Source organism: Ursus arctos, unplaced genomic scaffold (genome assembly GCF_023065955.2).
Source record: "Ursus arctos isolate Adak ecotype North America unplaced genomic scaffold, UrsArc2.0 scaffold_8, whole genome shotgun sequence".
In the NCBI taxonomy this organism is placed as follows: domain Eukaryota; kingdom Metazoa; phylum Chordata; class Mammalia; order Carnivora; family Ursidae; genus Ursus; species Ursus arctos.
In genome coordinates this window covers 61,612,998-61,639,202 of record NW_026623100.1, presented here as the reverse complement: position 1 = coordinate 61,639,202, position 26,205 = coordinate 61,612,998, and the positions used below count along the sequence as shown (strand labels likewise).

At 43.6% G+C, this 26,205-nt stretch overlaps 1 protein-coding gene and 1 long non-coding RNA gene across 2 annotated transcripts in view; one reads left to right on the top strand and one right to left on the bottom strand.

Annotated features, from left to right (window-relative positions):
- Positions 1–3,055, bottom strand: part of CAPN13 (calpain 13) — a 76,924-nt gene extending 73,869 nt beyond the window's left edge. The window contains exon 1 of the mRNA XM_057309334.1: positions 2,810–3,055. The gene's annotated coding sequence lies outside the window, so the exon portion shown is untranslated. The remainder of the gene's footprint in view (positions 1–2,809) is intronic.
- The window catches only part of LOC130543172 (uncharacterized), a 32,137-nt gene continuing 6,890 nt past the window's right edge, over positions 959–26,205 (top strand). The window contains exons 1-2 of the long non-coding RNA XR_008958305.1: positions 959–1,087; positions 12,405–12,499. This is a non-coding gene — a long non-coding RNA (uncharacterized LOC130543172). The remainder of the gene's footprint in view (positions 1,088–12,404; positions 12,500–26,205) is intronic.

Below are 26,205 nucleotides of genomic sequence, written 5' to 3'. Positions count from 1 at the left end.
AGGGCACGGCTCTGGCCACAGCACGGGGACGCCAGCAGCTGGGGCTCAGGCATCCCAGTGTGCGCCTGGCACTTCTGGGCATCTCAGGCTGGGGAGGCCACAGGGGTGACGGGGCAGAGTGCGGGACTGGGAGCCTGGTGCCGGCTCTGCCTGTGGCTGCTTCCCACATTGGTGTGGGGGTGGAAGGGGTGGAGAGAGAGGGTTAGTAGCACCAGCAGCCAAGCACTCTAAGCGAGAGACTCCCTTGGCCAGCCAGCTCCAGGACTTATGACAGTGGTGTGTCCCGAGAAGGCCCAGGCTGAGCTGCTTGCTCTGAGCCTTTTCTGAAATCAAGGATCCACCCAGGTGGATGGGGTCACACTTGAGGGGACACGGACAGGGCATGGGTCAGTGGGAGAGGAAAGTCTTTTGAAAAGATCTTCTGAATTAAGTATGTCAAAGAGCACCACAAATGAAAATAAACTGAGTGTGTGTGTGTGTGTGTGTGTGTGTGTGAGAGAGAGAGAGAGAGAGAGAGAGAGAGAAAGCAAGCAGGTGAATGAAGCAGAGAAAAGCAGGCTGAGGGGGGTTTAGGCCTCTGAGGGTTCCCATGCTCCTTCCTTCATTCTTTCTCATTCCACCATTTAAAAATTCCAAGAAGGCCAGGGCATTGGAAGGGGGCAGGGGTAGGCAGGGGAGATGGGAGAAAGAGGAGCAGAGGGTCTAGGAGCCTGCCTGCCAGGGCTGTGAAAGGCCCTGGTGGGAAGGGGAAGGGGCGGGCCAGGAGGGAGAGGGCCCGTGCCTTCAGAACGTCAGCTTGAGGCAGGAGGAGATGCCACCCCAGGAAGCTTCCGCCTCCCTCCTGCTGCCTGGGCTCTGTGCCAGAACAGGCGAGGCCCCAAGGGAGCCGTGGGAAGGCCCGTGCCCATCTGGGGAAGGTGACGTGGTCACAGGAAGAAGGCAGGGTTTGCAGACCGTGTCAGAGCGAGACGGCGGTGCTGGATCAGGAAGGCCTCGGAGTTGAAGGGATGTGCCCGCGGTGGCTGGCGGTCCGGGGTCCTAGGAGCCAGCCCCTCCTGAAGGCCTCTGCCCCTAGTTTCTCCCCAAGGTAAGGCCGTCTAAAAGTTTAACTTTAGTACTTGGCAGGATGCCGGGGATTTGGGACATGCAGCATAATGATGTAGTCTACAGGTTGGCAGCCACTTCTGGCGAAGGATTAGACTGGGGACAAGCCGTGATATTTGGCGAGAACCTAGGACCTCTCCTGTGCCCAGCACTGATCCAGATGTGGGTCACCGGCCACGTCTCCTGAAGCAGGTGTGTGGTCACTTCCGATGGAGACACACCTCTCGGGGTCTGTGGTCCACACACTGTGATGGGGTCCGGCTCAGTTCTCTGAGCTGCAGGAGGTCCTGGGCAGGCCTGAGCCACGGGTATGGGAGGCGGACACCACAGGGCTGACCCAGCCAGTGACTGGAAGGCAGAGTACTGCCCAAGGGGCCATCATTTCAGAGAGAAATGAACCAAAGTTCCCTTGTGGCTGTTTTGGCAGAGTGAGAACGTTCATCCAGAGGCCAAGGGCTCCTGGTTGTTTATTGGGGGAACCAGCTTTGCAGACTGGTGGGCATGCACAGCCTTTCCATTAGATCACAGAATTTTTTATTCAAAACGATTTGTGCAAAGCAGAAAGCAGTGCATGGTAAAGAAGAGTTCCCTGAGAATTCAGGGATCAAGACAGAAGCCAGACGGCACCCAGGATGGCCAGGGCCCGAAGCAGTGCTTCCAGCCCGGCTGTGGGGAGGGGAAGCGCTGGCCTACTCAGTTGGACCAGTTTCTTTGTTTTGGCCCTTTTCAGAGCCTTCCTATGCGAATCTGCATCAGGACTGTCCCGGGGAAGGAGGGGGGAGAAGGAGGCGCAAACACCTGGGTTAGATTCTTGTCACCCAATGTGCTAAGTATTGAGTCCTCCTGAAGATATCACCCAGGGGAAAAAAAAAAGTTTAGGTCCAGCTGGGACAACTGGGACAGGTGGAACAATTCAAGAAGATAGGCTGAAATCACTCTTATTGATGCCACCTGGGGATCAGCGAAGTTCTGTGTCTTTCCTGGGACAAGCAGGGCAGTTGGCAGGTCATAACCCAACTGTAACTGCAGAGGGAAGAGGTTTGCACTTACTCTAGTCTCGTTAGCTTGGGTTCAAGCCCAACAGCCAGAGCTCTGTCTCCCTAAGCACAGAATCACATCTCCAGATGACCCCACCAGAGCCGCCCCAGAGGCACAGGCATTGACTATAAGCTCTAAGGGTCTCAGGAGACGTCTCAATCTCCGAAGTGATCAGGCTCGTGGTTAACCCAGATTTTTCAACTTTGTTCTTGTAATTATTAAGCTAGATCATTAGAAAACAAGAGGCAAGGCCTGGGCCCCATTCTTTCCTTCCGCAAATATGAAACATGAACTACGTGTCAGAAAGTGAACATGGGTGAACAAAGAGACAAGATTATTCCCATCAGAGTATCCCTTATGGTCAGGGTAGCCCTCGAGGTTGGGACTTGGAGCACAAAAGCAAAGGTGACTCGCCGTTAGAGGCATATACAGGCTTAGATGATCTCTTAGGGAGCCAACTCGTCTTTCGCCCTAGTTTTCCTTCAAGCCTAACCTCGGACCATTTGCACCAGAAGTCCCAGGTTTTTGGAGCTTCTGAATACATCTCTCTGCTGGGGAGACTTAGAATCTATGTAATTAAGACGCTCTCTAGGGGAATTCGTATGCTCACTGCAGTTTCGACCATTACCTTGGTCCAAAGCCCGGGAGGTCACCACTCACATCCTACCTGCTTCCTGGACGGGCGGATCTGAGGTCAGCGGTATTCCTGGCGGGAGCCAGGTGAGGGCTGGCCAGGTTCCCCAGGTTCAGCAGCAGCAGCTTTGTGGGATGGTGAGTGTCAGTGGCAGAGGAAGGTCGCAGCCTCGGGAGGAGACACAGGCCAGCAATGTTGGCAGAGTCCGGGCTTTTCTCCGCAGCAGGCTCCTCCTTATATAGGGCTCACCAGGGAGAGCCCCACCTTAGTTAAACAATGACTCCTGGACCAGACCTCCAGGCCTCCTGGAGAGAGGATATTGTGTTCAACTGCAAGGTCTTCCCCGTCCCGTCCCCTCCTAATCCCAGCTCACTTCCGGGAGCCCCTAGCGGAGCGGCCAATTTCTTGCCTGCCTGGGGTGTGGTTTTTTCATTGTTTCCAAGTATTTACACCGGGAGTCAGGAATGGGCGAATGCGTGTTTCTACAGAAGCCCTCTCAGAGCATTCTCAGTGAAGGGCGGTTACCATGCGTTGCATATCAAGTAAGTCATATCGCATGGGCTCTCTGCTGGGGCGAGCATCTCTTTCCACCAACAGGTGGAGGAACACATTAACCCCTGGGCTTGGTGAGCCCCAGGGCAAGGTCTGCATCCTTGCTGCTTAACAGATCCCAAGGAAAGAGATGAGAACCCCGATAGCACGGCTCACCCTGTGTTCCAGGTGAGGATGATAAAATAGGGAAAGCAAGAAAAAAATGTAGAAATCACCAGGAACTGATGTGACTGGATCCATCCTCAGACTGCGATGGTTGGGAAAAGATGGATCTGGAACAGGGAAGGAAGAATTGGAGCACTTGCACAGTGTGGCTGAGATCGAGCGCCAGGGAGGCAGCCCGGTGGATGGGGAGGGGTCCCTCAACCATTGGAAGTGGGCTTTAATCCCACTTCCACAATTCCTAGCTGTCTGACTTGGGCCAGTCCCTTGCCCTCTGAGTCATGGTTGACTATGTGATAGGAGGGTTATGAGGCTTGCCTGGTCTCCTTCCTATTTATTTACTGGAGCGCCTGCACCCCAGGGGATACACGCTGCTGGAACTTTAACTGTAAATACAGTCAGCAATAAACACACTATTGTATGAATATAATTAATGAATAAATAGATCTCTATTTGTGGTGTGTATGCAAAATGATTTTACTAATAAGGCATGCTATCAAAAACACTTGAAAGCCAGAGTTTCAGAAAAATACTGTGTGAAAATGCTTTAGAAGGTCCTACCCACATAAGTGTATCTTGAGACAGTGCCTAAAGAAAACTAACTGGGAGTTTTTCTGCTTACTGGTGATTTTTTCTTCTCCCATGTCATCAAATATTTTTTTGATGTTGCCCCAGGGCAAGATTTGGGAGTATGGAGTTAGAAGGGGAACTGTCTCAGGACACCTGGGTGGCTCAGTTGGTTAAGTGTCTGCCTTCGGCTCAGGTCATGATCCCAGAGTCCTGGGATCGAGTCCGGCATTGGGTTCCTTGCTCAGTGGGGAGCCTGCTGCTTCCCCTGCTTGTGTGCTGTCTCTGACAAATAAATAAATAAAAATCTTTTAAAAATGGGGGAGGGGAATTATCTCCCAAAGGCGCATTCTTGATGCCAGGAGACATACAAGTAACTGGGGATGTGTGGGGGATTCTGGAAAGAAGACTTTTCAAATCCAAGGGGCTCTTTTCTTTTGGGGCTTCACTGGTTCTTTGGTGTTCTCCTTCCTCGTTCATACGTGCTCTTTGGAAGCCAGCCCTCAGGGATGTGTTTTCCAGAGAAATCCAGCCTGGGGCTGTAAACTGGGTGACCTCTATCATAATTTTCTGGCTGGTCTTCCTCCAGGTGAGAAGGAAGTGTGGCAAGCCCCTCACATTCTTCCCTCACTGAGCAGTTCGCATTTGCCCGGAGATGCGGTCTCTGGTCCCCACGTAGGACCCGCCTCCTCTTCCACTGAGTCAGGCCTGCCTTCAGGGCACAGGATGGCCCACCCCGGCCTCTGCCATCACATCCAATGCGCAGACCCTGCTGGGGCCGCTGGATGTAGGAAATGCAGGCATCACCCCAGGCTGAGGTCACCTCTGCCAGCGTCACGGCCATCCCAGAGGCTGCCATCTGCACCCTGCAGCTGACTCCCCCTGCTCCCCTGCTCTGGGTCCTACAGAACTGGCAGAGAAATTGCTCTAGTGTGCCCCCTCCTCTGAGCCAGGAGAACCCCTGAGCCAGGCTGCGCTCGGGGTCTCCGCCCTCCCTTGGTGAACCCAGGCTGCAGTCCTGGAGCCAATCTCGCCCACCGTGAGTCTGCCTTCCCTTGGGGTGACTTCTTCCTCGGGAGAGTCTTCATCTATTCAAGTAAACACTCCCAAGGGCTCCCTCTTGCCCATCTCTAGCCATACCTCAAGATGCCAGGTCCCGGGAGACGCAGCTCTTCCCCGCCCTGCTGCTGCTTCTCCTTCCTCTCACTTCCTTCCCTCTGGCCCTCTGTTCTAGCTCTCCTCCCGCTTCCCTCCCTCCCCCCGCCATCATTCCTTTACAGAGGCCTCCATGACAGCCAGCTGTGCCAGGCACTGTGCCAGGCCCGGGAGACACAGCAAGCCCGGCTGCTTGGAGTCTAGCAAGAGAGACGTACATGACAAAAATAGTTGGAGGATTTTACTTGTGATCAGAGCTGTGGAGGGGTATGTGCATCTATGAGCGCCTATACCAGGGGCACCTCAGCTTGACGGAGGAGTCGTGGGAGGCCCCCTAAAGAGGGATGGATGGAAGAGGACCCTACCAAGAGAAGAGAGTGGTGGAGGTGGTCCAGGCAGGGGTCAGAGTGGTGAGAAAGTACAAATCCCAGAGGACAGCCTGATGAACATTTCACGGCATAAAACCCAAGTTACCAGCACGCTGATGATGAGACAGACCATTACTATTACCCCAAAGACCTCTTTGTAGCCCTTTCCCATCACCTTCCTCTAGGACGTCCTCAAGGTAAGCTGTCCCCAGTCCTGTTCATTTTGATAAGTTCCATCCTTTTTTTTTTTAATAAGATAACAAATACAGTGTTGATTTAGGAGATTAAATCAAATGTCCCTTCAAAATACGACAGGGGACTGTTGTGATAGGGCAGACAGGTATGCAGAATGTTTGCCATATGGTTAAAAGATCATCTAACCGTTTCATTATTTTTACATTCCTCCGTGGGTGAAAAAACCAAGTCAACAAAGTGGGTTGATTTTTGTTAGTGCCAAAAAGTATGAAGTGGCCGGAGGCTGACCCAGCTTGAGTTTGCTGGGCCACGGACTGTGTTCCGGGTGGGTTATGAACTCCCCAGTCACGTTCTTCGGCTCAGATCAAGAGGTGACAGATCCAGCATTACCTTCAAGGGAAGCATTATACGCCCTCGAGTTTTCAAATCGTAGTGTCCGGGCCCCAACACTTACTTCCTGTGGAATTTCAGACAAGCTACTTAACTCCACACCTGTTTCCTCAACCCCCAAATGCTGACGATAACAGACTCGAACTCAGCAGGCACCGTGAGAATGAAAACAAGCAAAGGCAGCTTAGGTGCTTCATGCTCCGTCCGGTTCCCAGGAGCGAGTCAGTAAGTGGCGGCTACGAGTTAGTACAACCAGACATAGTACCTGGCTGGTGGAAGTTCCGGAGAGCCAGGTGAGAAGAGAGCTGGGACTTCTCAGCTGGAAACCAGGGACACGTACGGGAAGGACAGAGAGGATAACCCAGGCCGGAAAGGGAAAGCCAACGCAGACAAAGAGAAGGTCCAGAGAGGGGAAGGAAGGCATGTGCGCGTGTGCGTGGAAGTTCTGTCTCAACGGCAAGTCAGTCTGCACCGTGTAAGACCTGCCTGAAGAAACCAACAGAGACGGGTGCACACGGTTTGTTTCTGGTGTTGCCGCGTGTTGCTGAACTGAAAAAGAGAAGCATCTGGCCCAGGAGAGCCGAGCTCTGCTACTGATGGAGAATCCTTGGTCGTGGGCGCGCTGGGAGAAACGCCCCCCTCCCCTGCCTTCTGGTGTGCTCTTGGACAGGGCCCGGAGAGACCCACGTCCTGCTTGTGCTGAAGAGGCAGGAAGGCAACGCTCTGGGAGATGCGCGTCTACATCAGGGCAGGGTTGCTAGGCGCTTGCTCTGCCCCTTTCAATGTTCCAGCATCCCTTGGGGTGAGCGACTTGGGTGGACCCCGGGGTGGGGGGAAGCACAGTCCAAGGGTGGTCACCGTCACCGTAACCGGAGGAGGACGCACAGACCAGGACTGTCCTGGGACAACACGTGGTGAGGGGACAGGAGAGAGGACTGTCATGGCTGCTTCCTTCTTTGATTGCATCTCCAGGAACCAAGTTCTCAGGAATTTGAGGCAAGGAGGCTTAGGCAAGTCAATGCATGTGGGTGGATGAGCAAGGGTTGGAATAAGCCTTATTGCTTACTTTCATTCTTTAGCTAAGCTGGGGCCCTGCGGAAAACCCATCCTTCCTCCTGAAAGGAAAACAAAAATGGGATGGAGTGGGGCCAAGTACAAATAATAAGTGTGCAAAGCTGGTGCAGAATGGCTTGAAGACAGGGGAAGGGCGTTGGTGAACACGTGGGGAAATATCCCACTTGCTCAGAAAAGTCTGTGACCAATCTCTGGGGTGACCAGACCTTGAGGAGGAAGAGGGGACGTGCCCAGAACAAAGGAGTCACAAGCGGGTTCTCGCAGGGACTGAGAATCCACCGGATCTAAATCGCCAAATTCACATCGGGCTCTTAGTTTTGAGTCAGTTGCCTTGAATAGAGGTCCCCCGTCCCGCCCAATGGGAGAGACCCCCGGGATCCTTGAAGAAAATGTTCTTGGAGGGTCTGGTTAAACCAGCACAACTTCCTCCTGTGGATTTCTGGGCTTCTCCATCTGTCCCCCAACATACTGAACAAGAAAACTAATGAAGCCCAGTTGGGGGGACCTAGAGAAGGGGGTGTCCCGAAGGGACTGTCTGCATCTAAGCCAGTCTTGGGTGTGACAAAAATACTACAAGAGGGCAAATAAATGAATCCCCAAAGGAAAGAGGAAATCAGGCAGGGGCCTTAGAGAAGAGAGAAAGGAGGAGACCCTGGGGTCTGAAGCCACTGAAGATCCTCGTGGGGTCCTTGACAGGGCAGCTAACTGCCCACTGACACACTAGTTATGAAAGATAATCAAAATAATTTCATTAATATGGATGCTGGCGCCATCACAAAGTAATGAAATGAGGAAGCTGAAACTGCCAAGCACTACCGTCGATGAGGAACAGAGATATGCCGGTTATGATCACAGAAAGCCAAAATGGGAGGTCAGAGAAATAGTCGTGCCTCCTTGATAAGGCGATGCTACTGGGAGGTTGTGTACAAGCCTATTAATATCTATTTTTATCCATCCTAGAGCCATACTTACATCTTGAGAGGTCAATCATGACAATGGACCGAGCATAGAGATAAGTACAGTGTGTTCTGTTGCAAATTCTGCGTCTGAACAATCAAGCTTTATTCATTTCTTGTTTGCTCATCATGTTAACCTTTTATTATGCAAAACTGTCAATTCAACTGCACAATGTGAAAAAAAAAATATTTGGGACAATTCACTCAGCGATGTAGCGATGTTTACCGTAGCTGCTAAAAGGAAAAAAACTAACCCTAAAGGTTCCACGGCAGAGGATTCTCCCACTCGGCTCAGACACTCGGATACTCATCAGCAAGCTGATTGGCTCACTGGGGAACTTGAACTCACGCCTACTCAAGTGCGAGCAAGGAAGGAGTTGGGAGACCTCCTTTCCTGCATCAAAAACGAAACTTCCACCCCAGTGAACTGGCGTACGAGATGTAAGAGAGAGCTCTCGGTGGTGAGCTCTCAGCAGTGCTTCTCGAACTTAGATACCTAAGGTTCGCTGGGGGAGGGGTTGTTACAAAATCTAGAGATTTCCATTTAGGAGGTTTGGGGTAGGGTGCGAGAATCCACAGGTTAACAGGCGTCCCAGGAGACAGCTCTGAGAACAGATCCCTGTAGCAGCCCTGGTTGCTGCTGGCCCACTGCTTAGGAAAGGCACCCCCCACCCCACATGCACGCATGGGCCCTGCCAGGATGCTGGTGGTGTCAGAGGGTCGTCGGGCCTTCACAGGGTCAGGAGGTAGGGCTGCCGTCTGTGAGCATGCCAGGGGCCCTGGAGGGCATCTTCGTGGTAAGTCAGGGCCGTTCTCCCAGTGGTCAGAGTAAACTTGTAGATAATAGAGGCCACCTCTGCCCACCTCTGTTCGCCAGATGATTCTCGAGATCTTGGCTGTGCATTAGAACAACCTGGGGAGATTTTTAAAAAAATACCCTCCCCCAGATCAGTCAAGTCGGACACTTGGGGTTGAGTAAGGGCACTCCTGGCAGTAATAGAGGGGAGGGGGTTGGGGGATGTGTTAGCCCGGTGATGGGTATTAAGGAGGGCATGTATTGCATGGAGCACTGGGTGTTATACACAAACAATGAATCATGGAACACTACATCAAAAGCTAATAATGTACTGTATGGTGACTAACATATCATAGTAATTAAAAAAATAATTTAAAAAAATAAAGGTCCTTGAGCAATTGTAATGTATAGTTTGGATTGAGAGCCATGGGTTTAATGTCTTTCTTACCTCCTGGGTCCCTCTCTCCTGTCTCCCTCATGAGTGGGGGCATTTCCAATTGCTCAGTGCACGCGCCACCCCCTCTGGCAGCTGAAAGTCCCCAGCTCTGCCACCCCACCCAGCCTGCTCCTTCTCAGAGTGCTCTATCCGCCTACCGCAGCCCTCTCTTGCAGAGAAGACCCTCTTCCCTCAGTGTGGTACTAGGGGAGTATGCTAGATTCCAGGAGTTGTGGAAGGAAAATGTGTATTTCTATATCCCCTTCATTCATAGCATGCAAATGATTAATCGTCTAAGGTCTTAGGGCAAGTTCCTGAGAAACAGACTCCGAGAAGGAGCTTTATGTGCAGAAGCTTTACTGGGGAGTGTTGCTGGGATCAGAGCCTACAGGGCAATGAGGGAAGTGGGAGGTGCTAGGCAGAAGGACCCAGATAGAAGCTATCGCAACAAAGGTCTCGGCGGACCCCCATGGCTGGTCTAGACTCTGGATGGACCTTCAGAATTGTTCCACTTTGAGGCATGAGGGCAAGCCTTTCATATCCCCCACATGGCCCAGTAACTGAATGCAAGCGGTCTTTGGGGAGGTGGCGTGCTCTTGGATGGCGTGACTCTTCAGTCAAGGACAATTCAGGGCAATGCCTGGAGTCTCCTTACTTGGCAGAACCATCGGCTCTCAACGTGCCAGCAGGTGGCTCTCAGTCGAGTAGAGAGACTGCATGTCCCAGTCCTGAGCCAGGACCTACCTATCATACCACTTCATCCACTCTACCAACCATACTAGGGGTCTTTATTTTCGGAGAGAAGATTTTCAGTAGGAATGAATATCTTATTAGTTTGCTTGAGGAAGGGAGGCTTCTCAGTGACCTCCAGAGGCAATATGGTTGTGGTGTAAAAATCTCTGGATTTGGATTAGAATCCCAGCTTGGCCCCTTGGTCATCAAAATCTCTAGGCCTCCGTTAATTTGTCTTTGCAATGGAGCGGATCAGTAAGGACCATGCAGAGTCACTAAGCACTAAATGCAGTGGGTGGGCCGTATCTGGGGTGGCGGAGTTTGTGCAAGCTGGACCTTGCCCACCTGAGCTGACTCTCGCCATCTCTGACCCCACAGGACACGTAGGACAAGACTTGTCCCCAGTTCATGTGGATTGTCCTGGTAGCTAAGATACTGAGAAAACATTGGCGCTGTTCCTGGGGCGACAGTTGTCCCATGTTTAGACCCAGACTTGCTCACTTCTCTCACTGAAGTACCAACCAACAACAGGTGCCTTGCCCAGTTTTTCTTTAATTAGCGGCCTGGCAGGAGGGCTTGCAATCTGAGGGGAGTGTTGTCATGGTAAACAACGGCCCCCTGGGTCTGAAGAAATCTTAAAGTCAACGTGAAAGGCAACCACCAATGGAGCCAAAGAACTGACTCACACTGAATTTCTGCTTCATCAATGGGGTTGCCAATCTCCCCCACGATATTCATGATGAAGTTGACTAATAACCAACTTTAGCAAAATGCTATGAAACTATCAAATGAATAAAAAATGGAACTCAAAATAATATATTCAATATGATTTCAATTACGTTTCACAATGGTTCAGGAAAATTCTGGAAGCAAAAATGTCAAGATGTCACAATAACTGCCTCTGTATGGTAAGACTGTGGCTGATTATATTCATGCCTTCTTTGCATGTTTCTGTAGTTTAAATTTTTTTCATGAGGAGCAGTGGGTGGAGAAAGAAAAGGAAAAAGAAAATGGATCATGCACTCCCACCAGGGGGAAGGCACATGCCAATGTTTTCCACCAGCTTTTCCCACGGACCACGATGGGCCTGTAGGGGGGTTGCAAACCTGTGTGTCCATTTCACTTCCCCGGGCTCAAGATGTCTGTGTGAGGAGATGTTAGTGAAGCAGACACTGGTGCTAAGAAGCACTTGGGAGCTTGGCTGCTGGGTGTTTTGGGGGAGACTTGTCAGCTGCAAGCTGCCTGCTGAGTGGGTGTGTCTCCCTGCCTTCATGGGATAATTTTGTCACTAAGGACAATATTTGTAGTTCTGCATCAGTAGCTCTCCTGGTGAGGCTGAGGGGGCCGCTGTGGCTCAGGTACCAGAGCTGAGGTGAAAAGGCTGGTATTCCAGATGTGTGAGGAGATGGGAAGCTGTTAAGTAGGGCTGAGGGGCATGTGGAGTCCCAGGATGATGGGAACTGGGCTTGGATGGGTCCTGGTCAGCCCATCTGTCCTCAGAATATACCCCACCTCTGATGGCCCACTGCCAGGATATCTGGAGGCCAGCAAAGAGGAAGACATGACTGGCTATTGGGGAAGTTAGAAGACTGTCCTGGCAGCCGGCAAAAACAAAGCAGCGAGAAACAAGATCAAACCAGACAGGCCCAAGATGGCGGGTGCCATGACAGGAAACCCTTGACCAAATAAGGAAGAAAAAGCATGAAACCCTGCTTCCAAGAAATCCCCACTACAAGCAATGAATATTCCACCCTCTTGTTAACATCAATACTTTTATAGAAACTATATAGAAACCCGAACTCCGAGGTGCGTGCAGCCCCTCCCCCATCTTTCTCTCTCTCTCCCTGCCCCCCACACCCACTCTCACATCTCAAGTGTGTACTTTCACTGAAATAAACTTTCTGGCTTGTACTGCTCACCCACCATGCTGTGTCTGCTTTTGAATTCTTTCTCAAAATGAGACCACGAGCCTTTGATGACATCTTTGAGACAGGCTGGATCGAGGCTTCAGGGCCCGAGGTCTCCCCAGTTTACCTGGCAACACTGTGAGCCTTAGGACCTTTAGAGACAGGTGTCATTTCACTGGTTTCAAGTGTTTTTCAAATGTTTAACCCATTATTGAGAGATTCCTTAGCAGAGAGCCAGGCACATGGGAAATAAACATCAAATGGGTACATGTTGATGAAGGGAAGAGAGATTTTAGAGCTGGAAGAGGGTCTAAGATCACCTGTCTTACCCATTACAGGGGAGAAGTTGAGCCCCAGAGAGGTTCATAATGAGCCTGGAGTGACCTCTGTCTGAATCAAGACCAACATTCTGCAGTGGCTGCTGGAATGTGCTGTGAGTTGAATTATCTGCCCCAGAATAACATATGTTGGAGTCCTAACACCCAGTACCTCAGAATGTGATGTTATTTGGAAAGATGGTCTTTACAGAGATGTGTAAGGCACACATCTGTGTGTAAGGCAAAGCACAACTCTAAAAGTTGACATCTGAACCCACCTGAAGAGCCCTGGCCTATACAAGGGAAGATGGAATAGATTAGTCATTCTGAATATATTTTTTCTTTAAAATAAAATCAGTGGAACTGTCTCTTCAAATTTTAATTAGAAGCCCAAATACATAAAAATTAATAATTTAAAAAAAAATGAGTTGCTCTGTTTGAAAAGTGAGCAAAAGACTTGAATAGCTATTTCTCCAAAGAAGATATATTAATGGCTAATAAGCACAAGAAAAGATACTCAACATCATTAGTCTTCGGGGAAATGCAAATCAAAACCACAACAAGATACCACTTTACATGCATTCCAGTGGATATTATATATAAAAAAGGAACATACCATGTATTGGCAAGGATTTGGAAAAATCAGAAGCCTTATACACGGCTGGTGGGAATGGAAAACGGTGCAGCCACCACAGAAAACAGTACAGAAAACACTGCAGAAAGCCATTCCTCAAAAAAATTAAGTATAGAATTATCACATGATCTAGGGATTCTACTTCTGGGTGTGGATCCAAAGGAAGTGAAAGCAGGGACTCAGACGGATATCTCTTCACAGCAGCATTATCCACAGGAGCCAAAGGAGGAAGTGACCCAGATGTCCGGTGATGAGCGAAAGGATCTTAAAGATGTGGTACCTACACAACATAATATTCTCTAGTCTTAAAAAGGAAGGAGATTCCGACATGTGCTACAGCACAGACGAACCTTACAGACCTGACGCTAGGTGAAATAAGCCGGTCACAAAATGACGAATACAATACGATTTCACTTGCGTGAGGTACACAGAGTGGCCAATTTTAACACACGTGCGCACGTGAACACACACACACACACAAGCTGTTCTCATGGAGCTGTTGAATTTATGTTTATATATTTGGGCTTCCAAATAAGTTTCGCCCCTTGTGCCCCTTCCTAGATGCAAGGCCTTGAAGCACGTCAGGAGGACCTGAAGGGAATATATCTAAGAAACCCTGGGCTCCAGGATCCAGAAGCTCATTCCAGTTCTGACCTCACAAGAGTTCACGACCTCTCCCAACCCTTCCCCTCCAGGAGCACTTTGTCTCTGGTATATGTCATCGAATACTGTAATCTAGACCTTCCCTTCTCTACGCTGTTCTCTGCTTCCTCCTCTCTAGTTAATAAATACGGTGGTTCTGCTTTCCAAGCTACAAGTCCATATAAAGAATTATAAAGAAATGAAACACCCTTTCTCAAGAAATTCACTATCAAAAGTGAAAATCTGTCACAAGATTAAACTTACTTTGCAAACAAGATCATGGAACCACCTTACTTCTGAGAAATACTTATATAAACAGTAAATATGTTTTTCTTTTTGAGGCTGGTTCACCATTTAGGTGAACCAATTAACCAGACTGATCACAGCAGGACCTTCAAACAGTTTGATCTTGACCCCTCAGGGACCTGTATAATTTAAAGGTGTGCTTTTTCCTGGCTGATACTGGGATAAAATTGGCTATGGACTATAAGATGAAAGGATTTCTCTTGGTTTCAAAATTTTATGTGAGAATGAAGCTTCTCAAAGGTTTCATATCAAGAATTTTTCTGTTAAAAAAAAGGGAGTGTGGAACTGAGTGTAAGCATGACAACTCACAGAGCTATGATCTATTGATTAAAACTTTTTGGAGAGAAACAGTATATACTTTTTAATTTTTAATCATTTCTATTTTATTTTATTATATTTGGTTTTATATCATTTTATTTATTTTATAAGATATGGTAAGATTTTGCCAGACTGAATTTGAGCACAGGTTGGAAGCTTGCATATTTCCCAATATTCAATTTCTGCACCTTATTTAAAAAATGTGTTTTTTAATCTAGTTGGGTCCTTGGGAGACCAATATGCAGATAGTTAAGATGCAGCACTGCTTAACATGCAGGTAATCCCTTTCTAACTGTTAGATTATCTTCTTGGGATGATCCCAGGTGTTTGGGGTTGTTCATACGTGTATAATCCCTTAAGTGGAGAGTCTGTGAAAGAGAACTTTGTTTTGCATCATGGTGGAATAAGATGTCCTTCATTTTTGTCCTCCCTCTAAACAAAAATAATTCAGCATCTATCCAGGGACAAAGATGGCCTTGTGGGAGCTATGGGATCTAGCACCATACACCAAGAAAACTAGGAGGAGTCTTGCCCACCTGTGTGTTAGGTAATATGCATACAGATCTTGGTCTTGGCTGTGGTACCTTCAGTGGCCCATGAACTGACTCCAGTCCCTCTCAGCTGCTGTCTGGGAACCCCTGCAAATCTAGTAAACACTGTCTTAGGCAAGCAATCACTGACAAGACACTCTGTGGAAGTCCAGGTTTCCAGAAGAGAAGCTCCAGGACACTACTGGAGGAAAGGAAAGGAAAGGAAAGGAAAGGAAAGGAAAGGAAAGGAAAGGAAAGGAAAGGAAAGGAAAGGAAAAGAGGAGAGGAGAGGAGAGGGGAGGGGAGGGGAGGGGAGGGGAGGGGAGGGGGGGAGGAGAGGGGAGGGGAGGAAGAAAAAGAAAGAAAGAAAGAAAGAAAGAAAGAGAGAGAGAGAGAGAGAGAGAAAGAAAGAAAGAAAGAAAGAAAGAAAGAAAGAAAGAGAAAAGGAAAGAAAGAGAGAAAGAAAGAGTTGGTTGTATTGGAGAGTGCAGTTAGTGAAGACTGGAGGAAGTGAAAACACTTTATATTTGAAGGCAACAATGCAAAATTTCAAGGAACATGAAAACTCAAGGATACATGATACCACCAAAAGATCAAAATAATATTCCAGTAACCTAGCCCAAGACATAGAGATTTGTGATTTAACTGATATAGAACTCAAAAGAGCTATTTTAAGGAAATTCAATGGTCTATAAGAAAACACAGAAAGACAATTCAACAATACCAGGAAAACAATAAACAAACAAAATGAAAAGTTAAACAAAGAAATGGAAATCACAGAAGGGGACGAAACAGAAATTCTGGAACAGAAGAATACAATGAATGATGTGAAAGTGCAATAGGCAGGCACCAACAGAAGAATGAATCAAGCCTAAAAAAGAATCTGTGAGATAGAAGACAGGGACTTTGAAATTATCCAGTCCAAGGGGTACAAAGGAAAAAGAGTGAAAAGAGTAAAGTAAGACTACATGATCTGTAGGACACCTTCAAGTGAACCAGTTCGCAAATTGCTGGAGTTTCAAAAAAAGAAAAGAGGTAGAAGAGGCAGAAAGCTTATTTAAAGAAACGATAGCTGAAAACTTTCCAAATCTGGGGAGAGATTTGGATATCCAAGTTTATGAAGCTCATAGCTCACCAAACAAATTAACTTAAAGAGATCCTCTCCAAACCACTTTATAATAAAAGCAACAAAAATCAAAAACAAAGAGAGAATCTTAAAGCAACAAGAGAAAAAAAAAACTTGCAGTTTCCAAGGGGAAGCCCCATTAGGCTTTCAGTGGATTTCTTATTAGGAACCATACAGATTAGCAAAGTGTGGGATGATATATTCAAAGTCCTGAGAGGAAAAAAAAAAAAAAACCAAAACCTGCCAACCAAAAACTTCTATCCAGCAAAGTTATCCTTAGGAATGAAGAAGTAAAGACTTGTCAAGACAGCAATCACAACAACAACAACAACAGGATGGAATTCATCACCACTAAACCTGCTACAAGAAATGCTGAAAAGAGTTCTTCCAGCCAAAATGAAAGAACACTAATTAGTAACATGAAAACTTATGAAAATGTAAAACACTCTGATAAAAGTGAGTATGTAGTCAAATTCAGAATATCCTAATACTGTAATAACAGTGTTATATTTACCACTTAGCTCTAGCATAAAGGTTAAAGGACAGGAGTATTAAAAATATCTATAGCTACAATAATTTGTTAATGGATACACAGCATAAAAAGAGGTAAATTGCGACACCAAAAATATAGTGTTTTTAAGGCGGTTGAGGTTAACTCATTATCAGTGTCAACTAGACTGATGTGTCTGTAAGATGTTTCATGTAAGCTCATGGTAACTGCCCCAAAAAACCCATAATAGTCACCAAAGGTAAAGAGAAGGGAATCAAACATACTACTATGGAAAAACATCAACTCATAAAGGAAGGCAGCAGCAGAGGAAGAAAGGAACAAGGGAACTATAAAAAGCTAGAAAAGAATTAATAAGATAGGATTAATAAATCCTTATCAATCAATAATTACTCTAAATGTAAATGGATTACATTCTCCAATGAAAAGGCAGAGCAGATAATGGATTAAAAAACAAAGAGATTAAATTATATGTGGTCTACAAGAGACTCACTTTAGCTTTAAGGACACACATAGGCTCAAAGTGAGGGGATGGAAAAAGATATTCCATTCAAATGAACATCAAAATAGAGTAGGGGTAGCTAGCTATACTTTTATCAGACAAAATAGACATTAAGCCAAAAAATGGTAACAGTAGATAAAGAGAGTCATTATATAATGATAGAGGGGTCAATTCATCAAGATGATATAACATAAAATAACCTAATTTTACACCTCAAAGAATTACAACAAGAACAAACTAAGCCCAAAGTTAGCAGAAGGAAGAAAATAACAAAGATCAGAGCAGGAAAAAGAAAAGAAAAGACAAGACAAGACAAGACAAGAAAAGAAAAGAAAAGAAAAGAAAAGAGAAAAGAAAAGAAAAGAAAAAAGAAAATAGAAACCAGGAAAAAATAGAAGAGATCAACCAAACTAAAAGTTTTTTTTTTTTTTTAAAGATAAGTAAAATTGACACAAGTTTAGCTAGGCTATGAAAAAAAGAGAGGAGGATCACATAAATAAAATAAAAAAATGAAAGAGACATTATAACTGACACCACAAAAATACAAAGGGTCGTAAGAGATTACTATGAACAATTATATACCCATAAGTTGGATAACCTAGAAGAAATGGATACACTCCTAGAAGCATACAACTTACCAAGAGTTTTCCATGAAGAAATAGAAAATCTGTACAGACCAATATGACTAAGGAGATTTAAGAAGTAATTAAAAACCTCTCAACAAAGAAAAGCCCAGGACTAGATTATTTCACTGATGAATTCTACCAAACATTTAAAGAAGAATTAATGCCAGTCCTTCTCTAGCTCTTCCAAAAAACTGAAGGGGAAGGAACACTTCAAACTAATTTCACAAGGCCAGCACCATCCTGATACCAAAGTCAGATAGATAAAGACACTACAAAAAAATTAAAAAAAGACAGAAAGAAAAAGAAAACTACAGACAAGTAACCGCCATAAATATAAATGTGAAGATTCTCAACAAAATATTAGCAAACTGAATTTAACAGCACATTAAGAGGATCAGATATCATGATAAAGTAGAATTTATCCTTGGGATCCAAGGATAGCTCAATATATGTAAATCAATAAATGTAATACACCACATTAAGAGAATAAATGATAAAAATCATACGATAATCTCCGTAGATGCAGAAAAAGCATTTGACAACTGCAACATCCTTTCATGTTAAAAATTCCTCACAAATTGAGCGTAGAAGGAACATATCTCAAAATAATAAAGGCTGTACATGATAACCCTGCAGCTAACATCATATTCAATGGTGAAATGTTGAAACCTTTTCATCTAAGGTGAGGAACAAGACAAAGGTGCCTACTCTCACACTCTATTCAACATAGCACTGAAATCCTAGGCAGAGCAATCAGGCAAGAAAAAGAAATCAAATACATCCAACCAGAAGGGATATAAAATTATCTTTGCATAGGATAGGATCTCATGTAGAAAATCCAAAAGACTACACCCCAAAACTGTTAGAATAAATGAACTCAGTAAAAATGCAGAATACAAAATCAACATATAGAAATCATTTGAATTTTTATACACTAACAACAAAATATCTAAAAAAGAAATAAAAAGCTCCAATGCCATTCACACATAATAGCATCAGAAAACAATAAAATACTTAAGAATAAATTTAACCAAGGACGTGAGATATGTATACTGAAAACTGTTAAGACTTTGATGAAAGAAACTGGGGAAGAAAAAATAAATGGAAAGATACCCTATATTTATGACTTAGAAGAGTTAATATTATTAAAATGTTCATACTATCCAAAACCATCTATAGATTTGGTACAGTCCCTGCCAAAATTCCACTGTCATTTTTCAGAGAGATAGAAAAAATAATCCTAAACTTTGTAGGGAACCACAAAGACACCTAATACCCAAAGAAAGCCTAAGAAAGAAGAACAGAGCTGGAGACATCACACTTCCTGATTTCAAACCATACTACAGAGCTATAGAAATCAAAAAAGTATGGTCCTGGTATAAAATAAACACACAGACCAATGGAACCCAGAGCCCAGAAATAAACCCATGCAAATATCATCAACTAATATTTGACAAGGGAGCCAAGAATGTTTAATGGGGAAAGGATAGTCTCTTCAGTAAATGGTGTTGGGAAAATTGAATAACACATGCAGAATGAAATTTGTAACACCATTCACAAAAACTAACTTGAAATGGAATTAAAGACTTAAATATGAGAACTGATATCATAAAACTCCTAGCAGAAAACATAGGGGGAAAGATCCTTGACATTGGACTTAGCAACAATTTTTTGGATGTGACCGTGATACTAAAAATGCAAACAATAAAAGCAAAAATTAATAATGAAACTATATCAAACTAAAAGCTTCTATGCAGCAAAAGAAATAACAAAATGAAAAGGCAAACTACCGCATAGGAAAAAATATTTGCAAATCATATATCTGATAAGGGTTAATACCCAAAGTATTTAAAGAACTTATACAACTCACGGTCTCAGTCTGCTCTCTTGAGGGTGCCGGTCTGCGAGTCCGCCCACTCCCCAGTGCAGGTACTGTATGGCGACTAACACAATATAAAAAAATATATATTATTATATAAAAAAAAGAACCAATACAACTCAATAGCAAAAAACTAAACCACCCAATTTAAAAGGGGGCAGAAGTACTGAATAGAAATTTTTCCAAAGAAAACATCTAACAGGTACATCAAAAGATGTCCTGTATCACCAATCATCAGCAAAAGAAAATCCAAACTACATGGGATATCCTGTCACACCTGTTAGAATGACTATCCTCAAAAACACAAGAGATAAGTGTTGGTGAGGATGTGGAGAAATGCGCACTGTTGGTGGGAAAGTAAATTGGTTCGGCCGCTATGGAAAACAGTATGGAGGTTCCCCGGAAAATTACAAAGAGAATTACCATGTGATCCGGAGGTCCCACTTCTAGGTATAGATCCAAAAGAAATGAAATCAGGATCCTGAAGAGTTATCTGCATTCCCATGTTCATTGCAGCATTATTCACAATAGCCAAGATATTGCAACATCCCAAATTCCTATTAATGGATAAATAGATAAAGAAGGTGTGATATATATCTATATATATGTGTCTATTTGAAATATATATATATAATGTGATGTGATATATATATCTTTTCTATATATATATATATGTGTGTGTATATATATGATATATCTCTCTCTCTCTCTCTCTCTCTCACACACACACACACACACGTATGTAAAATGGAGTATTATTCCACCACAGGAAAGAAGGAAATCCTGCCATTTGTGTCAAAATGGATGGACCTTGAGGCCATTAAGGAAAATGAAATAAGTCAAAGAAAGACAAATATTCACTTACAAGTGGAAACTAAAAAAGCTGAACTCATAGAAACAGAGAGTATAATGATGGCTATCAAGGGCTGGGGGCTGGAAGAAATGGGGAAATGTTGGTCAAAGGGTACAAAGTGCCAGTTATAAAGTTATAAGCCAAATAAATTTGGGGGATCTAATATACAGCATGGTGATTATAGTTAACAATACTGTATTATACACTTGGAAGTTGCTAGGAGAGTAGATCTTAAATATTCTTGCCACAAAAATGAAATGATAATTATGTGAGTTGATGAAAGTGTTAACTAATGCTACAGTAGTAATTGTTTCACAATATGTAAGTGTATCATATCAACACTTTGTAAATCTTAAACTTTCACAATCTTATATGTCAATTATAACTTAATAATGCTAAAACATTTTATACAAAAACACATTTTAAAGAGATGCTTTTATTGATCTAATTAAGCTATACCCTATAAATAATAGAACATTTAGACAATAGAATATTGTATAGCCATTCACACATACACACACACATGCACACATGCACAACATTTAACAACACTGGGAAATGCTCACAGAATAATGTGGAGTAAAAGAAAAAATTATAATTGCATAGATAGCATTAACTAAATAATTCTGTTTGAGAAACACAAATCAAATCAGGCTAAGCCCATGAGGGTAAAGTTAAAGAGAACAAAGATTAGACAGAATTATTTCAAAATGTAAATACTGTTTATCTCTGAACAGTGATATTATGAGTAACTTCTATTTTCTTCTATAGTCATTTCTGTATTTTATAAATGATAAAACACGTATATTATCCTTAAAGTTAATGAAAAGATATTTAGAAAATATTTTTGACCACTATGGAAAGCAGTATGGCATTTCCTCAAAAACTTAAATATAAAATTACTATACGATCCAATAATTCCATTCTGGGCATATAACTGAAAGAATTAAAAGCAGGGACTCAAACAGATATTTGTTTTGTTTTGTTTTTTTAAAGATTTTATTTATTTATTTGAGAGAAAGAGAGCAGAGTGAGAGAGAGGGAGCAGAGCAGGGGGGAGGGGCAGAGGGGGAGGGAGAAGCAGGCTCCCCGCTGAGCAGGGAGCCCTACAGGGGCTTGATCCCAGGATCCCGGGATCACGACCCAAGCCGAAGGCAGACGCTTAACTGACTGAGCCACCCAGGTGTCCCTCAAACAGATATTTGTATCCCCACGTTTATAGCAGCGTTATTCACAAAAGTCAAAAAATGGAAGCAACCCAATTTTCTCTCAATGCATAAAGGAAAATACAAAATGTGTTGTATATGTAAAATGAAATAGTCTTCAGCCTTTCAAATCTGACACAAATTATATGAATGAGCCTTAGACATTATGCTAGTCACAAAAGGGCAAATACTGTATGATTCCACTGATAGGAGGCAGCTTCACCTATTATAAATGAAAGAAAGGAGGAGGAATGGTGGGAGAGGGAATGGGAAGAAGACAGAGGGAATGGAAGAATGGAGAGCAAGAGAAATGAAAGAGAATGGCAGGAGACAGGAAGATGAGATTCGAAGCTGCAAACAAGAACAGACTTTTAAATAAGGCCCTGAGTCTGCACTGAACTTTTGACAATTATGGTTTGTCAGCATGGTAACTGATTCATAATTATTTTATGGGAGTTTAGCAACTCTGTATGTAACTGGCTCAGAGCAGTTGCAGAGCTGTTAATCCTGAATGTTTATTACCCACCATTCAATAAATAGCTTAATAAATCTAAAGAAGTCCAATTTATGGGGATGGTTATGGCGTGCTATTCAAATTCCAAGCAATTACAATAAAACCATGTCTATTGAGGGTAATGTAGGTTTTTTTTTTTTTTAATTTGATATTGGAGGATGCTGGTACTTGACACCCCTTTCAGCTATTCTTTGCTCTCTGTCTGGGTCATAGGGGCAAGGCAGAGGTCAGAGGCTGCCATTTTGAGTCTGCCAGGCTGATGGAGCGAGATGGGACACAGGCTCGTCATCTTCCATGCTGTTTGGGGATCTAGGATTCTGGGGACAGTGACATTACAAGACTATTTGGTTTCTTGTTCAGGGCTTACCTCTGACCTTGGGGTGATACAGCATGTCACAGCTGATGTTGGGTGAGTTTTGGGCATCTTCTAGAAGGTGAGTGATTTGGGAAGAGTCAGGAGTGACGACTTCTTTCCTCATAGCTCCTGTCAAGATCAGGGACTTCTCTGCTCACTTCTCGGAGCCCAGTGCAAATACACAGAGAGCTGAGGGTGGATTAGAAAGGTGATAAGAAACCACATACACACACATACACACTTTATGACATTACTTACCCTTGGCCCATGGATTTCCTCTCATTCCCTGACACTTTGCCTTGTCTCCCATTAGGGAGGGAACTGGGTGGAAGTGATTCAAAGTGGGAAGATACTAGCCTAAAAGAGAGCAGATCTTGTCCTGGCCTTGGCCCTTACCTTTATTGTGTGGCATTGGACAGGTCACCTCAGTGGTGGGGCCTCAGTTTCCCCTTCCAGTTCTGACACTGGTTTAATGCTTCAGTGAAAGAGGACAGCAGGTGAACAAGAGAGACAGTCAGAAGAGGTGCTCTATAGAGGACAATTCCTGTCTGAATTGGGGTAAGACTTTACATCGTCCTAAGGCAGAAGTCTGAATCTCCCTTCTTTCAGTTCAAACATTTATTGAATACCTATCTATTCAACGTGCAGTTCAATATTCCAAACTGCACATGAATGAGACTCATTCCCCTCCCTACTAAGAGTTCAAATCTAGTAAAATAGGAGACACAGACTTCAATAATTATAGTATGAGAGCTAAATGCTGAACTGGCATTTCTGAGAAAGCGTTTTAGGAGCATAGAGAAGGAAAGTCATTCATTTTGAGTTGGGGAAGGATGTGTTTAGGTCAGGCTTGATGGAGACATTGGTATTTGAGCTGGGCCTTGAAGATAGGTGAAGAGACATTCACCACGGAGAAAAGGGAGGGAGGGCAGGTAAAGGGAACAGCAAAGGTGAAGAAGTGTGGAAGTGTGTTCATTCACCTCCAACGTGCCCGAAATGGTTTGGGGCACTGAGGATACAATAGTAAATAAGACGGCCTCTGATTTCATGGAGCTTACAGACAAGTGCATAGCGACAGGTATTAACAGACAAGTATATCAGAGAATAAGGTGGTCTTAAGAAATGGACAATCCCATGTGCTCGATGTGTGGGTGCATAGTGAGGAAAAACTGGACATGAACTTGATAAGATACAAACTTAAAAGATTGTGGAGGGTCTTACGTCCTTAGGTAGTAGGAAACTAACGAAGATTTTTTTTTTTTTAGTGGAGAAACATTACCAGATTTATGTTTTAGAACTAAAACAAGAACTAAAACCAAGCAAAGAATACATTAGCGTGAACGAGGCTGGCTGCTGAGAAAGCAATTAGAATGTTATTACTGTAGTCTAAGAAAAAGATGATGAGAATGGACGTAGGGCCATAGCTCTGGTAATGAAGACAAGGAGACAGATTTGAAAGGCATTTCAGAGGCACAAACAAGATCTGGTGACATGAGCAGTGAATGAGAACGAGGCGGAGATGGTACCATTTACAGACTGAGTGACTTGGGAACTATTTATACCATTCTCAAAGACAGAGAATACAGAAGGAAAATCATGCATTTGGATTGGAGGTGCCTATGGGACAGCTAGTAAGTTCCCAGTTAGCAGTGACAGCTTCGTCTCATACCATCCAGGCTGGGGCTAGTGATTATCAATCCAGGGTATTGTAGTGATTGTCGGTCCAGGAGAATTGTCAATCCAGGGGTATAAACCGAAGTCATGGGAATGTATGAGTTCACTCAGAAAAGAATGAAGAAGACTAAGCCACACTGATGAAACTCATGGAGGGAATGAGTGAAGAAATTCAGCATGCACACTCAGGAAGAATGATGTCCTAGGATCAAGGAAAAAATATTTACATGCACACTCACAAATATATACACACATCTATCTATCTATATAGATATCTATATCTATCTATCTATCTATCTATCTATCTATCTATCTATCTATCTATATGAGGTATAGAAAGGAGATGTAGATTGAAGGAAGAAAAATTTATTCCTTCTGGTGGAGAAGTCAAGGAAACTTCCTGCAGAGGTGCCGTAGAGTTGGGTTTTGAAAGACTGTAAGGATTTTGCCGGGTGGATGAAGATGGGGCATTCATTCCGGAGACTGAGGATAGTATGTGCAATAAAATGAAGGCGAGAAGGAAAATGTCATGTATTTCAGGAACTATAAGCAGTGTGGTATTGTTGGAGCATGAAGCGTGTTGGGGAGTGCCAATGGATGGGGCAAGAGGCAAACAGGGAGCAAATCATAAATGGCCTTCAGTGCCATGCTTTACGCTAGGAAGTTGGTCTTCACCTTGTAGATGGAGATAAAAGTTATAAGCAAGGAAGACTTGGGGTTTTGAAAGATCTCTTTGGTTTTAACTTTTCCCTTTATTGATTCCTTTTTTTTTTTTAAGATTTTTATTTATTTATTTGACAGAGAGAGAGAGACAACCAGCTAGAGAGGGAACACAAGCAGGGGGAGTGGGAGAGGAAGAAGCAGGCTCCCAGCAGAGGAACTGGATGCGGGCCTCGATCCCAGGACTCTGGGATCACGCCCTGAGCTGAAGGCAGACGCTTAACGACTGAGCCATCCAGGCGCCCCTGATTCTTTTTTTCTGATTGGTTTACTTCATGGTTCTTCTAGTTTAAGATGAGTGCTTGGTTTCATTTTATTTTTCAGTGTCCTTCTTTAATAATTAAGTGCTGCTTGTAGAGTATCTTGCATTGTTTTTGTAGGGAGTGTTACATTTTCATTGGTATATTGGTAGTAAGTCATTTCTTTTTTAATTTCCTCAATGAAATCAATGATATGGAAATTTTAAAAATAGAAAGAATAAATATATCCAAACTCTGATCTTTCAAGGAAACCAATAAAACACATATACCTCTTGAAAGCTTATTAAGGGAGAAAAGAAGAGAAAATAAAAATAGACAAGATTAAAAGTGAAAAAGAGACATGTGCCACCATTATATGCTCAAATCGTATAGTAACAAAATTGAAAATTTAGAGTCAATGTATTAATTCCAGGTAAAACATATCATATTAAAACTGATTTAAAAGGAAATGAAAATCTTGACTTCCCTCAATTACTAGAGAAGAAATAAACTGATGAGTGAGTTTCCACTGACCTAGAAATGGGGATTTTATATAACTTAAGAATAGGCAATTCCTATTTAACTATTCCAGACACTAGAAAGAAGCTTGACAAAGACAACAAAGAAGGAAAACCATATCCCAATATCACTTAATTCTTAATACCTTAATTAAGTGCAAAATTCTTAATAACTTAATTAGGTACAGATTCTAAGTGAAATATTAGCAAACAGAATTTGGCAATGACCTAAAGAATGATATATTATGATTAAGCAGATTTTATAGTAAGGGTGGTTTAATATGAAAGAATCTATCAAAACAACCCATTATATCATTATATATTATTATATCAATAAATTTAATATATATGTGTATGTACGTGTGTGTGCACAAATATGTATATTGTTTGTATCATATATACATATATATTTATATATACATATATAATATATCCGATATTAGTATACCTGGTATTTCTATCTATAAATATTAGCCTAGGAGACTACAATCTAAGGTTGAAGAGACTCTACTAATGAAAGTGGACACCCAGAATTAATAAAACATGGCATAGACATATTTGATTATATACAAATTAAAGTAGGCCTTTATATGAAAATACAAATTAAAATTAACTTTACATGAAAACAAAGATATAAGAGATATCAGTGAAAATGGTAGAGTAAGGACCTCTA